This window comes from Parasteatoda tepidariorum, chromosome 1 (assembly GCF_982258835.1).
Source record: "Parasteatoda tepidariorum strain Cologne lab strain chromosome 1, Ptep-v5.0, whole genome shotgun sequence".
NCBI lineage: Eukaryota > Metazoa > Arthropoda > Arachnida > Araneae > Theridiidae > Parasteatoda > Parasteatoda tepidariorum.
The window spans coordinates 94,505,960-94,523,308 of record NC_141755.1 but is presented as its reverse complement, the minus strand read 5'-3'; positions in this window follow the sequence as shown (position 1 = coordinate 94,523,308).

The following is a 17,349-nucleotide window of genomic DNA, read 5'->3' as shown; positions in this document are numbered from 1 at the left end:
TTTATTGCTGTTTTCTCTGCAACCTTAAATATACCTCAAATATACCTCAAAACAACCTTAATACCTCAAAAATACCTCAAATCAACCTTAAATATACCTTAAATTTTCATAAGGGTTGTGTGTGTTTGAGGAAAGGAGAAACCTCTTTGCATCCTACAGAACCGGCTTTTTGTTTATATTCAGAGCAAAGATAAGGCCTGGGAGAGGCAAATATTTACGTTCCAGCTATAAACTTGGTTAATAGTTAACTTAGCTACATCACAAAATGAAAAGTTGACTAGTTGTCCATTGCGTCAATTGAATTTGGTATGGTAAAGAACAACTAAATTCGGAGAGGTAATATACTTAAAAATCATCCGGTGGCTGATAGCGTAAACGATTAAAATGTCAAAAGATTTATGCAAGTGTCGTCCAACCCTAATAAATAAAATAAATAAGTGTATATTTAAGCACATCATCCAATTATAACCAAGTACCTAGCCCATCTCTCCTGTCTCTAATTTATAATGGCCATGGTAGAAATACAACGTAATTTTTGTCCCAATAAAACGACGAGGACAGAACCTGATCTGGTACCCTTTCTCCTACCTTTCATAACATAAAGAACGAGAGAACTTTCATCCACGACAGATTTAATGTTCATCTAGCAGCTTACATACGCCCGTTGTTTTATTATCCATATAATCGAACTTACTAACCCCAGCTCTCCAACCAGCGGTGTAAGCGACTTCTTAACCAACTGCGCCTACGGAGCTTCCCCAAACCTCATGGTGTGTTATGCGTGCAATAAATGTTATTATTTTGTTAGAGATATCATCAAAAAGAATATCAACAAACGGTTAGTTGGATTCCATGCTCAAGAGGATTCTGCTTATAACAACATATTGTGTACTTTATTTTATAAAATTCACGGCATAAAAAGAAATTAAAAACCTTATAGAAAGCTGTGTATAATTGGGTATAATATGAAAAAAACACAACTACTTCCACTTACTAGGAATAACATTTACCTTTTAGTTTAATTAATAAGCTGAGTTTTAAATATGTTTACTAAATTCATAAACTTAGATAAAACAACAAAATAAATTATTTCAAAAGGAACTAGACTAATACAATTCCAACCTGCCGAGTAGCGACTTATAACAACACACTTCATTTAATGTTTAATTGTTGCTAGAAATCAGGTTCGCAGAAAATGCTGTTTACTAGTTAAATATAGTAGGAATTATAGGAGCCTTAGTAGGAATAAAACGACCTGTGACGTAGGCTATAGTATACCCAATTGTGGTTTGATGGAATAAATCAGTTAAAATTCGAATGATATGATTTCATTGTAATCATATTTGTAGAAAAGTAGTGTTATAGAGACACGCTTCGATGTTAGGGTATAAATTTCATCGAACCCCTTACATAAGTAGTATTAACATTGATGGAAGAGTTGAAATTAAAAAATAGTCAAAAATTAAATAATTTGGTGTAGAGTCCTAATTCAGAGCTCCATTGCCAATGCTGTTGTATCATGCAATGCATCGTCTCAGTAAGATTTTTAATTCATTCCATTTCTCCTCCAAACAAGGTCATACTTGTGCTACTGGGGCTCGCACCAGTCGCGAAATGTATAAATATGCGAAATAGGCAAAGTGTGATGAGCGGAGCTTCCTCACTTTTTCGCTTTCAATATTAACATCTGCTTCAAAGGAGAAAGAGCTCTCGCCTCCCAATGAGGTGACTCAGGTTCGAAGTTCGAATCCCAGTGATGGCTGGTAGATACAAGTTTTGCTTTCGGCTCACACCGACCAAAATGCCGTTGTCAGTGGTAGACGAATCAAAAATTAGAATTCTTTTACCATCAGGCTCACCCTAGAAGGTTTTCGGAGGTTTTCTTCTCCATGTAACACAAATACGGATATGCAAATATTGAAAAAAAAATCACAACTTCCTCCATGAAGTCTAGTTTTTTTTCAAAAAATTCCTTTGATTTTTGGGTTTCGTTCAAAATTATATGGCTATGAAACTGAACATCGATAGTCGTAAATCCAAAAGTGGGTCACAGGTATTCAACATCGGTTATAAAATAAAATTTAAAATCTTGGTAGTAAAGCAAGAGGCTCATCTGGTATTATTGCGTTAAGATCTGTATCTGTTCCTGTGTGACAAAGGAAATTTCACCGTCAGACGTAAGAGGGGAAAGCGGTTTCTTTGGATGTTGAATGAAAGTAAGGCAAATGTTTACGTTTTGGTTACTATTGTTGCTGTTGTTAATTTACGTCGCACTAGAGCTGCAGAATGGGCTATTGGCGACGGTCTGGGAAACACCCCGGAGGATGATCCGAAGACATGCCATCACAAATTTGATCCTCTGCGGAGGGGATGGCACTCCTGCTTTGGTAGCCCGACGATCTGCAGGCGAAGATGAGCACTTTACGGTAGCACAGTTTAACGAGGACCAATACCGCACACCCTCGGTCCCTACGCAGACTGTTCCAAGTGGTCACCCACCCGCACACTGACCGCAGCCAGTGATGCTTGACTTCGGTGAACTGCTGGGAATCGTATCTTAACGATCAGTCCACTGCGGACGTTTTGGTTACTAAGTCGGTTAGCAATAACTGCTACGTCATAGAAAAAAGAGATGAGTTGTCTATTCGCATTGACACATCAGGGTGCAGAGTGAATACCACTGAAATGAGTTTTGAAGCGCTTTAAATTCATGTTTAAGTCCCATCGTAATGACAAAGAAGAAAATCATAAAACTGCCAACCAACGCCATATTTATAAACCTGAATGGAAAAGAAACGATTACCTGGCTAAGAGGACTCTACTGAACACCCAAAAATAATTTTGTTTAGCCAACTCACAGGCCCAATCCCCTAACTCGAAAATAAGCTATGGATTAAGAAAATTTCAGTGATAATTTCTGTCAGAATGACACACCAAATGGAAAATTTCCTTAGAATTTTAAACTTGATGTCATTCTGACGCAATTTATCTCTGAAATTTTTCTGTTATTTATTATTTTAATATATATATATATATATATATATATATATACAGAGTTAAAATACTGAATATTTTTTGAGGCTACCCCGTATTAGGATACCTTTCCTAGATTGTGTTGGTCTGTTAAAAAAAAAATTGAGCTATAATACTGTGGTGCTTTTGAGTTTTGCTGATTTGGCTGATCTCTCATGATTTGCACCGGTCACATTTAAATTAGATATAATAAAAATAAACTTATGTTCTAATCTCAATTTTCACAATAATATCTCGCTTTAGAAACCCTATGTGCTTTATTTGGCAACAAACAATAACAACAAACGGTATTTTACAGTATGAAATCTTGATCAAAACGACTATGCGAGGAAGTATTTTTTCATTAGAGTCGTGACAAATAAAATAGAACTCTGCCTCAATTGAATAAATAGTAGTTCAGTTTATTGTGAACGAAAAACGTGAATCGAATTTTGAGAACTGCTCGAGTAGGAGAAACCATAAAAATGTTTTTTTTTTTTTACTTTGCGAAGAGTAGTCTATCCAACATGCATTAGGTAAATAGGGAAAATTTGTAATATGTACTTCATGCGACTGTAATAGATTGATTGATTTTAGCTTGGCGGGGCCCCTCTAAACTATCAAAGGTAGTGGGGTTCGTATATGTTCAATTCTATGTTCCAAGAGTAAGCTGCCATTATTTTTTATTGCTGATTATTAAACATTAAATTAATATCATTTGATTATACTACTTGGTTGATAATATATTATTTATATAAGAACTTAAGTATTAGGATAGTTACCCAGATAGCAATATAAGGTTTTTTCAACACAACAAAAATCTTTTCATGCAAACCTAAAAAGGGTTTTTTACACGGTTTACGTGTAAACCTTCTAACCTTAAAACGAGGTCTGCGACAATCTGCTCTATTCTACGCACATTACCTAATCCAAAACCTTGGAAAGCAACCTTCAACATAACAACCTTAAAACAAGGTTGTCCTAGGGTTTTCAAGCAGGAAAAAAAACCTTGAATAAAGCTAGTTCTAAGATGAAAATCATCTTAAATCTACATAATTATAAGGTTTCCGTTTGCAGCGTTTTCGTATGCTCAGCTAAAATCTACCCTGTCATAAGATTTTCATTGACAATGCAATTTAATGCTATTGCTAGTGTACGTCAGCTAAAACGTCATTCTGATGTCATCTTTGATGTCATCTCTCCCATGATTGCATGACGGCGGGTTTCATTATTTGTTTTATATTTTACTTCTTATAGCTTTTCCAGTCCGAGGAAAATTCTCCTTTCCATCAATTTTGCTTGATTATTTTGGGGAAAATAGTCATTTTTTATCAGTCTGACTTACATTGATGTAGGAACTTAATGATTTACAAGTTAAAATATCATTTAATATGAAATTTTTTATTTTATTTAACGATTTGATTAATAAAAACACAAAATAAATAGAACATATGTAATACTCAAGTCCCGCAGTGGACTGATCGTTAAGACACGGTTCCCAGCAGATCACCGAAGTCAAGCATCACTGGCTGCGGTCAGAGTGCGGATGGGTGGGTCTGCGTAGGGACCGAGGGTGTGCGGTATTGGTCGTCGTTAAACTGTGCTACCGTAAAGTGCTCGACTTCGCGTGCAGTCGTTGGGCTACCGAAGCGGGGGTGCCATCCCCTCCGCAGAGGATCAAAATTGTTATGGTATGTCTTCGGATCATCCTCAGGGATGTTTCCCAGACCGTCGCCAATAGCCCATAGCGCAGCTCTAATTCGACGTAAATGAACAAAACAAACAAACAAACAATGTAATACTCAAAGAGGGTCTGCGTATTTTCTTCTTTCTTATTCAGAAATTTATGCGGTGAGAGAAATTTTGATGAGTCAAAAGTGTTCAGTTTTTTGTATATCAAAGAAAATTAACATGAAATATCTTCTTTTGTCAAAATAAATAAAATGCAACTGATTAATTATCTCTTACTTAATATGCATGATATGATAAATGTAGGAAATTTAATGATAACAAAATATATTTTTTTTAAAAAATCGTTTAATGAATGTGGAAATTCCAAACATATTTTTTAATGCACAACAACAAATAAATATTATGATTATCATAACAATTAGTATATGACAAGTGCATTTGTACAAATCAGATATGCCATAATTATATTAGGTATTTTGTTAATATATAAAAATATTATCTGTATAATAACCATTAGTGAATAATACAAAACAGATATACCATAATTAAATCAAATATTTCGTCAATACATAAACAAATGATATTATAGGTATAATAACCACCAGTGAATACGTTACATATTTAACATGAAGGAATTAGCGAAACAATCTTCATTCAAATAAATGACTTCCTCGTCAGATATGCTCCTTTCTCTGAAAAATAAGAGGAAATTGTGTGCGTACTTGCGTATATTGAATGAAATTTTATGCATATACATATGAATTGTATGTACATACAGATTGTACGTACAGGAATGCATGCCTACATTATATGTATACAGGTGCATACACAGGTATAAATAAAAATACATGAATACACACGCAGTATATAATTATATATCTGTGGTTACTTTAAATATCGTTGTATGAATAACATTGTTATTAGACAGTACATGCATATAGTACTTGCACACGTGAGTACATTGTATGTCATATGGACGTAGAATGAATAAATTACTTGTTGAAAACAAAAAGCAGACTACTCTGAAAATTTTTTGATCTAATGATCGGTTGTTTTTGTTGGTCTATGTCGTACTAACGATGAACAATGGGCTATTGGTGTAGAGTTGGGAAACATTCTTGAGGATGATCCGAAGACATGTCAACACAATTTTGATCCTCTGCAGAGGGGATGGATCCCCTCCTTGACGACCTGCGCGTGAAGTCGAGCTCTTAATGGTGGAAAAGCTTAATTAGGATAGATACCGCACACCTTTGGTTCCTTTGTAGGTTGATCAAAGTGATCACCCATCCACACACTGTAGCAAGTGATCCTTGACTTTGGTGTTCTACTGGGAACCGTGTCTTAAAGTTCACTCTACTGCGAGATGATCTAATGATTGGATATTTACGTTCTTGAACTCAATCTTAAGGGTTAAAAGGATCTCAAATAAGTTAATTAATTAATGCAAACCATATTTTAAGTTATGAAATTAGACAGAAATAAAACGTTCTTTCTCTGAAAAACCTACCTTTTCTCGACGGATGCACATTTCTGACCCACAAAATATAGGGGGTAGCCGCACTCTGAGAAATATGGTCCCAATAATAGGTTGGTCAAAAGAGCCGTCCAACGGGTATTCGCAGTCCGAAATAAATCGTCCCAATAGTGAGGTCGGAGTCCAAAGCTTAGACTCCTTAATGTTAATTTTACTTTTTGCGTATTTCACCATGTCTTGAGAACTTTTAAAACGGATTAAAATAATTTTGCATACAAATATAAATTTCGTTTATCCAAAGATAATTCTTTTCAAAATATAACTTTTAGTAAATATTTACTTTTTTAAAATTTTATTTTGTAGTAGCCGAAATTTTTTGATTATTAAGTATACAATTTTTTACAACATTTTAAAGAAGGAAATTTTAAATGGCAAAATACAACATTTGAGTAAAATGGATCGAATAGTTGCTGCAAAATTGAATTTTGAAGAAGTCGCATTTTTAAGAGCTATTCGATTGATTTCGTTCAAATTTTGCGCTTTGTCATTTAAAATTGTTCAACTTAAATTCAAAATTTTTTTAGACTGTCATTGAATAAAATAACAAAAAATAATTATTATGACTAAAATTTATATTTTGCATGGAATTAGCTTTTGACAAGCGCATTTTTTAATTGAGTGCAAAAATTTTTTCAATTCACTTAAGATGCTCTCAAGATGTGGTCTCATACGTAAAAAATACAGAGTTTAAAAATTATAAGTTAATATTAAAGGGAGTTACGGAGTGAGTCGTGTGCGTAGCTCCGGAGACGCAATTTATCCGTTTTTCAGCTATTATTCCCTCTTTCCCAAAGAAAAATAATTATTTTTATATATATAACACTTTATTCACGTTGAAATATCGAAAAATAAATTTAAAAAAATAAAATAAAGTAAATAGAAGAAAAAAAAAATTAATCCGCGAAAAGGTCCGAACCTCTGACCTCCGAGTCTACAAACTTCTTTACGCATGCCGCTAACAACCACGCCACGACTCACACGTTGCTTCCACGAATATATAGCTTAAAGAACTTCCTTCCGGTTACTTAACAAATTCTGTTTTGGCCCATTATGTGCCCCCTAATTAGTGTATAAAAATTTCCTTTGTGGCGATTGTTTGGTATATAGAACTCTAAATTCTGGCAGAGTTTGAAAATTATAAGTTAATATTAAAGGGAGTTATGGAGTGAGTCGTGTGCGTAGCTCCGGAGTCGCAATTTATCCGTTTTTCAGCTATTATTCCCTCTTTCATAAAGAAAAATAATTATTTTTATATATATAACACTTTATTCACGTTGAAATATCGAAAAATGAATTTAAAAAAATAAAATAAAGTAAATAGAAAAAAAAAAATTAACCCGTCAGTAGGTCCGAACCCCTGACCACCGAGTCTACAAACTTCTTTACGCATGCCGCTAACAACCACGCCACGACTCACTCATTGCTTCCACGAATATATAGCTTAAAGAACTTCCTTCCGGTTACTTAACAAAATCTATTTTGGCCCATTATGTGCCCCCTAATTAGTGTATAAAAATTTCCTCTGTGGCGATTGTTTGGTATATAGAACTCTAATTTCTGGCAGAGTTTGAAAATTATAAGTTAATATTAAAGGGAGTTACGGAGTGAGTCGTGTGCGTAGCTCCGGAGTCGCAATTTATCCGTTTTTCAGCTATTATTCCCACTTTCCCAAAGAAAAATAATTATTTTTATATATATAACACTTTATTCACGTTGAAATATCGAAAAATAAATTTAAAAAAATAAAATAAAGTAAATAGAAAAAAAAAAAATTAATCCGCGAAAAGGTCCGAACGTCTGACCTCCGAGTCTACAAACTTCTTTACGCATGCCGCTAACAACCACGCCACGACTCACACGTTGCTTCCACGAATATATAGCTTAAAGAACTTCCTTCCGGTTATTTAACAAATTCTGTTTTGGCCCATTATGTGCCCCCTAATTAGTGTATAAAAATTTCCTTTGTGGCGATTGTTTGGAATATAGAACTCTAATTTCTGGCAGAGTTTGAAAATTATAAGTTAATTTTAAAGGGAGTTACGGAGTGAGTCAAGTGCGTAGCTCCGGAGTCGCAATTTATCCGTTTTTCAACTATTATTCCCTCTTTCCCAAAGAAAAATAATTATTTTTATATATATAACACTTTATTCACGTTGAAGTATCGAAAAATAAATTTAAAAAAATAAAATAAATAGAAAAAGAAAAAAAATTAATCCGTGAAAAGGTCCAAACCCCTGACCACCGAGTCTACAAACTTCTTAACGCATGCCGCTAACAACCACGCCACGACTCACACGTTGCTTCCACGAATATATAGCTTAAAGAACTTCCTTCCGGTTACTTAACAAAATCTATTTTGGCCCATTATGTGCCCCCTAATTAGTGTATAAAAATTTCCTTTGTGGCGATTGTTTGGTATATAGAAGTCTAATTTCTGGCAGAGTTTGAAAATTATAAGTTAATATTAAAGGGAGTTACGGAGTGAGTCGTGTGAGTAGCTCCGGAGTCGCAATTTATCCGTTTTTCAGCTATTATTCCCTCTTTCCCAAAGAAAAATAATTATTTTTATATATATAACACTTTATTCACATTGAAATATCGAAAAATAAATTTAAAAAAATAAAATAAAGTAAATAGAAAAAAAATAATAAGTGAAAAGGTCCGAACCCCTGACCACCGAGTCCACAAACTTCATTACGCATGCCGCTAACAACCACGCCACGACTCACACGTTGCTTCCACGAATATATAGCTTAAAGAACTTCCTTCCGGTTACTTAACAAAATCTATTTTGGCCCATTATGTGCCCCCTAATTAGTGTATAAAAATTTCCTTTGTGGCGATTGTTTGGTATATAGAACTCTAATTTCTGGCAGAGTTTGAAAATTATAAGTTAATATTAAAGGGAGTTACGGAGTGAGTCGTGTGCGTAGCTCCGGAGTCGCAATTTATCCGTTTTTCAGCTATTATTCCCTCTTTCCCAAAGAAAAATAATTATTTTTATATATATAACACTTTATTCACGTTGAAATATCGAAAAATAAATTTAAAAAAATAAAATAAAGTAAATAGAAAAAAAAAAATTAATCCGTGAAAAGTTCCGAACAACTGACCACCGAGTCTACAAACTTCTTTACGCATGCCGCTATCATCCACGCCATGACATACAAGTTGCTTCCACGAATATATAGCTTAAAGAACTTCCTTCCGGTTACTTAACAAAACCTATTTCGGCCCATTATGTGCCCCCTAATTAATGTATTAAAATTTCCTTTGTGGCGATTGTTTGGTACATAGAACTCTAATTTCTGGCAGAGTTTAAAAATTATAAGTTAATATTAAAGGGAGTTACGGAGTGAGTCGTGTGCGTAGCTCCGGAGACGCAATTTATCCGTTTTTCAGCTATTATTCCCTCTTTCCCAAAGAAAAATAGTTATTTTTATATATATAACACTTTATTCACAATGAAATATCGAAAAATAAATTTAAAAAAATAAAATAAAGTAAATAGAAAAAAAAAAATTAATCCGCGAAAAGGTCCGAACCTCTGACCTCCGAGTCTACAAACTTCTTTTCGCATGCCGCTAACAACCACGCCACGACTCACACGTTGCTTCCACGAATATATAGCTTAAAGAACTTCCTTCCGGTTACTTAACAAATTCTGTTTTGGCCCATTATGTGCCCCCTAATTAGTGTATAAAAATTTCCTTTGTGGCGATTGTTTGGTATATAGAACTCTAATTTCTGGCAGAGTTTGAAAATTATAAGTTAATATTAAAGGGAGTTATGGAGTGAGTCGTGTGCGTAGCTCCGGAGTCGCAATTTATCCGTTTTTCAGCTATTATTCCCTCTTTCCCAAAGAAAAATAATTATTTTTATATATATAACACTTTATTCACGTTGAAGTATCGAAAAATAAATTTAAAAAAATAAAATAAAGTAAATAGAAAAAGAAAAAAAATTAATCCGTGAAAAGGTCCAAACCCCTGACCACCGAGTCTACAAACTTCTTTACGCATGCCGCTAACAACCACGCCACGACTCACACGTTGCTTCCACGAATATATAGCTTAAAGAACTTCCTTCCGGTTACTTAACAAAATCTATTTTGGCCCATTATGTGCCCCCTAATTAGTGTATAAAAATTTCCTTTGTGGCGATTGTTTGGTATATAGAAGTCTAATTTCTGGCAGAGTTTGAAAATTATAAGTTAATATTAAAGGGAGTTACGGAGTGAGTCGTGTGAGTAGCTCCGGAGTCGCAATTTATCCGTTTTTCAGCTATTATTCCCTCTTTCCCAAAGAAAAATAATTATTTTTATATATATAACACTTTATTCACATTGAAATATCGAAAAATAAATTTAAAAAAATAAAATAAAGTAAATAGAAAAAAAAAATAATAAGTGAAAAGGTCCGAACCCCTGACCACCGAGTCCACAAACTTCATTACGCATGCCGCTAACAACCACGCCACGACTCACACGTTGCTTCCACGAATATATAGCTTAAAGAACTTCCTTCCGGTTACTTAACAAAATCTATTTTGGCCCATTATGTGCCCCCTAATTAGTGTATAAAAATTTCCTTTGTGGCGATTGTTTGGTATATAGAACTCTAATTTCTGGCAGAGTTTGAAAATTATAAGTTAATATTAAAGGGAGTTACGGAGTGAGTCGTGTGCGTAGCTCCGGAGTCGCAATTTATCCGTTTTTCAGCTATTATTCCCTCTTTCCCAAAGAAAAATAATTATTTTTATATATATAACACTTTATTCACGTTGAAATATCGAAAAATAAATTTAAAAAAATAAAATAAAGTAAATAGAAAAAAAAATTAATCCGTGAAAAGGTCCGAACAACTGACCACCGAGTCTACAAACTTCTTTACGCATGCCGCTATCATCCACGCCGTGACATACAAGTTGCTTCCACGAATATATAGCTTAAAGAACTTCCTTCCGGTTACTTAACAAAACCTATTTCGGCCCATTATGTGCCCCCTAATTAATGTATTAAAATTTCCTTTGTGGCGATTGTTTGGTACATAGAACTCTAATTTCTGGCAGAGTTTGAAAATTATAAGTTAATATTAAAGGGAGTTGTGGAGTGAGTCGTGTGCGTAGCTCCGGAGTCGCAATTTATCCGTTTTTCAGCTATTATTCCCTCTTTCCCAAAGAAAAATAATTATTTTTATATATATAACACTTTATTCACGTTGAAATATCGAAAAATGAATTTAAAAAAATAAAATAAAGTAAATAGAAAAAAAAAATTAACCCGTGAGTAGGTCCGAACCCCTGACCACCGAGTCTACAAACTTCTTTACGCATGCCGCTAACAACCACGCCACGACTCACTCATTGCTTCCACGAATATATAGCTTAAAGAACTTCCTTCCGGTTACTTAACAAAATCTATTTTGGCCCATTATGTACCCCCTAATTAGTGTATAAAAATTTCCTCTGTGGCGATTGTTTGGTATATAGAACTCTAATTTCTGGCAGAGTTTGAAAATTATAAGTTAATATTAAAGGAAGTTACGGAGTGAGTCGTGTGCGTAGCTCCGGAGTCGCAATTTATCCGTTTTTCAGCTATTATTCCCACTTTCCCAAAGAAAAATAATTATTTTTATATATATAACACTTTACTCACGTTGAAATATCGAAAAATAAATTTAAAAAAATAAAATAAAGTAAATAGAAAAAAAAAAAATTAATCCGTGAAAAGGTCCAAACCCCTGACCACCCAGTCTACAAACTTCTTTACGCATGCCGCTAACAACCACGCCACGACTCACACGTTGCTTCCACGAATATATAGCTTAAAGAACTTCCTTCCGGTTACTTAACAAATTCTGTTTTGGCCCATTATGTGCCCCCTAATTAGTGTATAAAAATTTCCTTTGTGGCGATTGTTTGGTATATAGAACTCTAATTTCTGGCAGAGTTTGAAAATTATAAGTTAATTTTAAAGGGAGTTACGGAGTAAGTCGTGTGCGTAGCTCCGGAGTCGCAATTTATCCGTTTTTCAGCTATTATTCCCTCTTTCCCAAAGAAAAATAATTATTTTTATATATATAACACTTTATTCACGTTGAAGTATCGAAAAATAAATTTAAAAAAATAAAATAAAGTAAATAGAAAAAGAAAAAAAATATAATCCGTGAAAAGGTCCAAACCCCTGACCACCGAGTCTACAAGCTTCTTAACGCATGCCGCTAACAACCACGCCACGACTCACACGTTGCTTCCACGAATATATAGCTTAAAGAACTTCCTTCCGGTTACTTAACAAAATCTATTTTGGCCCATTATGTGCCCCCTAATTAGTGTATAAAAATTTCCTTTGTGGCGATTGTTTGGTATATAGAACTCTAATTTTTGGCAGAGTTTGAAAATTATAAGTTAATATTAAAGGGAGTTACGGAGTGAGTCGTGTGCGTAGCTCCGGAGACGCAATTTATCCGTTTTTCAGCTATTATTCCCTCTTTCCCAAAGAAAAATAATTATTTTTATATATATAACACTTTATTCACAATGAAATATCGAAAAATAAATTTAAAAAAATAAAATAAAGTAAATAGAAAAAAAAAAATTAATCCGCGAAAAGGTCCGAACCTCTGACCTCCGAGTCTACCAACTTCTTTTCGCATGCCGCTAACAACCACGCCACGACTCACACGTTGCTTCCACGAATATATAGCTTAAAGAACTTCCTTCCGGTTACTTAACAAATTCTGTTTTGGCCCATTATGTGCCCCCTAATTAGTGTATAAAAATTTCCTTTGTGGCGATTGTTTGGTATATAGAACTCTAATTTCTGGCAGAGTTTGAAAATTATAAGTTAATATTAAAGGGAGTTATGGAGTGAGTCGTGTGCGTAGCTCTGGAGTCGCAATTTATCCGTTTTTCAGCTATTATTCCCTCTTTCCCAAAGAAAAATAATTATTTTTATATATATAACACTTTATTCACGTTGAAATATCGAAAAATGAATTTAAAAAAATAAAATAAAGTAAATAGAAAAGAAAAAATTAACCCGTGAGTAGGTCCGAACCCCTGACCACCGAGTCTACAAACTTCTCTACGCATGCCGCTAACAACCACGCCACGACTCACTCATTGCTTCCACGAATATATAGCTTAAAGAACTTCCTTCCGGTTACTTAACAAAATCTATTTTGGCCCATTATGTACCCCCTAATTAGTGTATAAAAATTTCCTCTGTGGCGATTGTTTGGTATATAGAACTCTAATTTCTGGCAGAGTTTGAAAATTATAAGTTAATATTAAAGGGAGTTACGGAGTGAGTCGTGTGCGTAGCTCCGGAGTCGCAATTTATCCGTTTTTCAGCTATTATTCCCACTTTCCCAAAGAAAAATAATTATTTTTATATATATAACACTTTACTCACGTTGAAATATCGAAAAATAAATTTAAAAAAATAAAATAAAGTAAATAGAAAAAAAAAAAATTAATCCGTGAAAAGGTCCAAACCCCTGACCACCGAGTCTACAAACTTCTTTACGCATGCCGCTAACAACCACGCCACGACTCACACGTTGCTTCCACGAATATATAGCTTAAAGAACTTCCTTCCGGTTACTTAACAAATTCTGTTTTGGCCCATTATGTGCCCCCTAATTAGTGTATAAAAATTTCCTTTGTGGCGATTGTTTGGTATATAGAACTCTAATTTCTGGCAGAGTTTGAAAATTATAAGTTAATATTAAAGGGAGTTACGGAGTGAGTCGTGTGCGTAGCTCCGGAGTCGCAATTTATCCGTTTTTCAGCTATTATTCCCTCCTTCCCAAAGAAAAATAATTATTTTTATATATATAACACTTTATTCACGTTGAAGTATTGAAAAATAAATTTAAAAAAATAAAATAAAGTAAATAGAAAAAGAAAAAAAATTAATCCGCGAAAAGGTCCAAACCCCTGACCACCGAGTCTACAAACTTCTTTACGCATGCCGCTAACAACCACGCCACGACTCACACGTTGCTTCCACGAATATATAGCTTAAAGAACTTCCTTCCGGTTACTTAACAAAATCTATTTTGGCCCATTATGTGCCCCCTAATTAGTGTATAAAAATTTCCTTTGTGGCGATTGTTTGGTATATAGGAGTCTAATTTCTGGCAGAGTTTGAAAATTATAAGTTAATATTAAAGGGAGTTACGGAGTGAGTCGTGTGAGTAGCTCCGGAGTCGCAATTTATCCGTTTTTCAGCTATTATTCCCTCTTTCCCAAAGAAAAATAATTATTTTTATATATATAACACTTTATTCACGTTGAAATATCGAAAAATAAATTTAAAAAAATAAAATAAAGTAAATAGAAAAAAAAATAATAAGTGAAAAGGTCCGAACCCCTGACCACCGAGTCCACAAACTTCATTACGCATGCCGCTAACAACCACGCCACGACTCACACGTTGTTCCACGAATATATAGCTTAAAGAACTTCCTTCCGGTTACTTAACAAAATCTATTTTGGCCCATTATGTGCCCCCTAATTAGTGTATAAAAATTTCCTTTGTGGCGATTGTTTGGTATATAGAACTCTAATTTCTGGCAGAGTTTGAAAATTATAAGTTAATATTAAAGGGAGTTACTGAGTGAGTCGTGTGCGTAGCTCCGGAGTCGCAATTTATCCGTTTTTCAGCTATTATTTCCTCTTTCCCAAAGAAAAATAATTATTTTTATATATATAACACTTTATTCACGTTGAAATATCGAAAAATAAATTTAAAAAAATAAAATAAAGTAAATAGAAAAAAAAAATTAATCCGTGAAAAGGTCCAAACCCCTGACCACCGAGTCTGAAAATTTCTTTACGCATGCCGCTAACAACCACGCCACGACTCTCACGTTGCTTCCACGAATATATAGCTTAAAGAACTTCCTTCCGGTTACTTAACAAAATCTATTTTGGCCCATTATGTGCCCCCTAATTAGTGTATAAAAATTTCCTTTGTGGCGATTGTTTGGTATATAGGAGTCTAATTTCTGGCAGAGTTTGAAAATTATAAGTTAATATTAAAGGGAGTTACGGAGTGAGTCGTGTGAGTAGCTCCGGAGTCGCAATTTATCCGTTTTTCAGCTATTATTCCCTCTTTCCCAAAGAAAAATAATTATTTTTGTATATATAACACTTTATTCACGTTGAAATATCGAAAAATAAATTTAAAAAAATAAAATAAAGTAAATAGAAAAAAAAAATAATAAGTGAAAAGGTCCGAACCCCTGACCACCGAGTCCACAAACTTCATTACGCATGCCGCTAACAACCACGCCACGACTCACACGTTGTTCCACGAATATATAGCTTAAAGAACTTCCTTCCGGTTACTTAACAAAATCTATTTTGGCCCATTATGTGCCCCCTAATTAGTGTATAAAAATTTCCTTTGTGGCGATTGTTTGGTATATAGAACTCTAATTTCTGGCAGAGTTTGAAAATTATAAGTTAAAATTAAAGGGAGTTACGGAGTGAGTCGTGTTCGTAGCTCCGGAGTCGAAATTTATCCGTTTTTCAGCTATTATTCCCTCTTTCCCAAAGAAAATTAATTATTTTTATATATATAACACTTTATTCACGTTGAAGTATCAAAAAATAAATTTAAAAAAATAAAATAAAGTAAATAGAAAAAAAAATTAACCCGTGAGAAGGTCCGAACCCTGACCATCGAGTCCACAAACTTCTTTACGCATGCCGTTAACAACCACGCCACGACTCACACGTTGCTTCCACGAATATATAGCTTAAAGAACTTCTTTTCCATTTAATTAACAAAAATTATTTTGGTCCATTATGAGCCCCCTAATTAGTGTATAAAAATTTCCTTTGGTACGATTGTTTTGCATCTAAAACTCTAATTTCTGGCAGAGTTTGAAAATTATAAGTTAATATTAAAGGGAGTTACGGAGTGAGTCATGTGCGTAGCTCCGGAGTTGAAATTTATCCGCTTTTCAGCTATTATTCCCTCTTTCCCAAAGAAAAATAATTATTTTTATATATATAACACTTTATTCACGTTGAAATATCGAAAAATAAATTTAAAAAAATAAAATAAAGTAAATAGAAAAAAAAATTAACCCGTGAGCAGGTCCGAACCCCTGACCACCGAGTCAACAAACTTCTTTACGCATGCCGCTAACAACCACGCCACGACTCACACGTTGCTTCCACGAATATATAGCTTAAAGAACTTCCTTCCGGTTACTTAACATAATCTATTTTGGCCCATTATGTGCCCCCTAATTAGTGAATAAAAATTTCCTTTGTGGCGATTGTTTGGTATATAGAACTCTAATTTCTGGCAGAGTTTGAAAATTATAAGTTAATATTAAAGGGAGTTACGGAGTGAGTCGTGTTCGTAGCTCCGGAGTCGAAATTTATCCGTTTTTCAGCTATTATTCCCTCTTTCCCAAAGAAAAATAATTATTTTTATATATATAACTCTTTATTCACGTTGAAGTATCAAAAAATAAATTTAAAAAAATAAAATAAAGTAAATAGAAAAAAAATTAACCCGTGAGTAGGTCCGAACCCCTGACCATCGAGTCTACAAACTTCTTTACGCATGCCGTTAACAACCACGCCACGACTCCCACGTTGCTTCCACGAATATATAGCTTAAAGAACTTCCATCCGGTTACTTAACAAAATCTATTTTAGCCCATTATGTGCCCCCTAATTAGTGCATAAAAATTTCCTTTGTGGCGATTGTTTAGTATATAGAACTCTAATTTCTGGCAGAGTTTGAAAATTATAAGTTAATATTAAAGGGAGTTACGGAGTGAGTCGTGTGCGTAGCTCCGGAGTCGAAATTTAACCGTTTTTCAGCTATTATTCCCTCTTTCCCAAAGAAAAATAATTATTTTTATATATAAAACACTTTATTCACGTTGAAATATCGAAAAATAAATTAAAAAAAATACAATAAAGAAAGTAGGAAAAAAATTAAAAATTAACCCGTTACCAGGACCGAACCCCTGACCACCGAGTCTACAAACTTCTTTACGCATGCCGCTAACAACCACGCCACGACTCACATATTGCTTCCACGAATATATAGATTAAAGAACTTCGTTCCG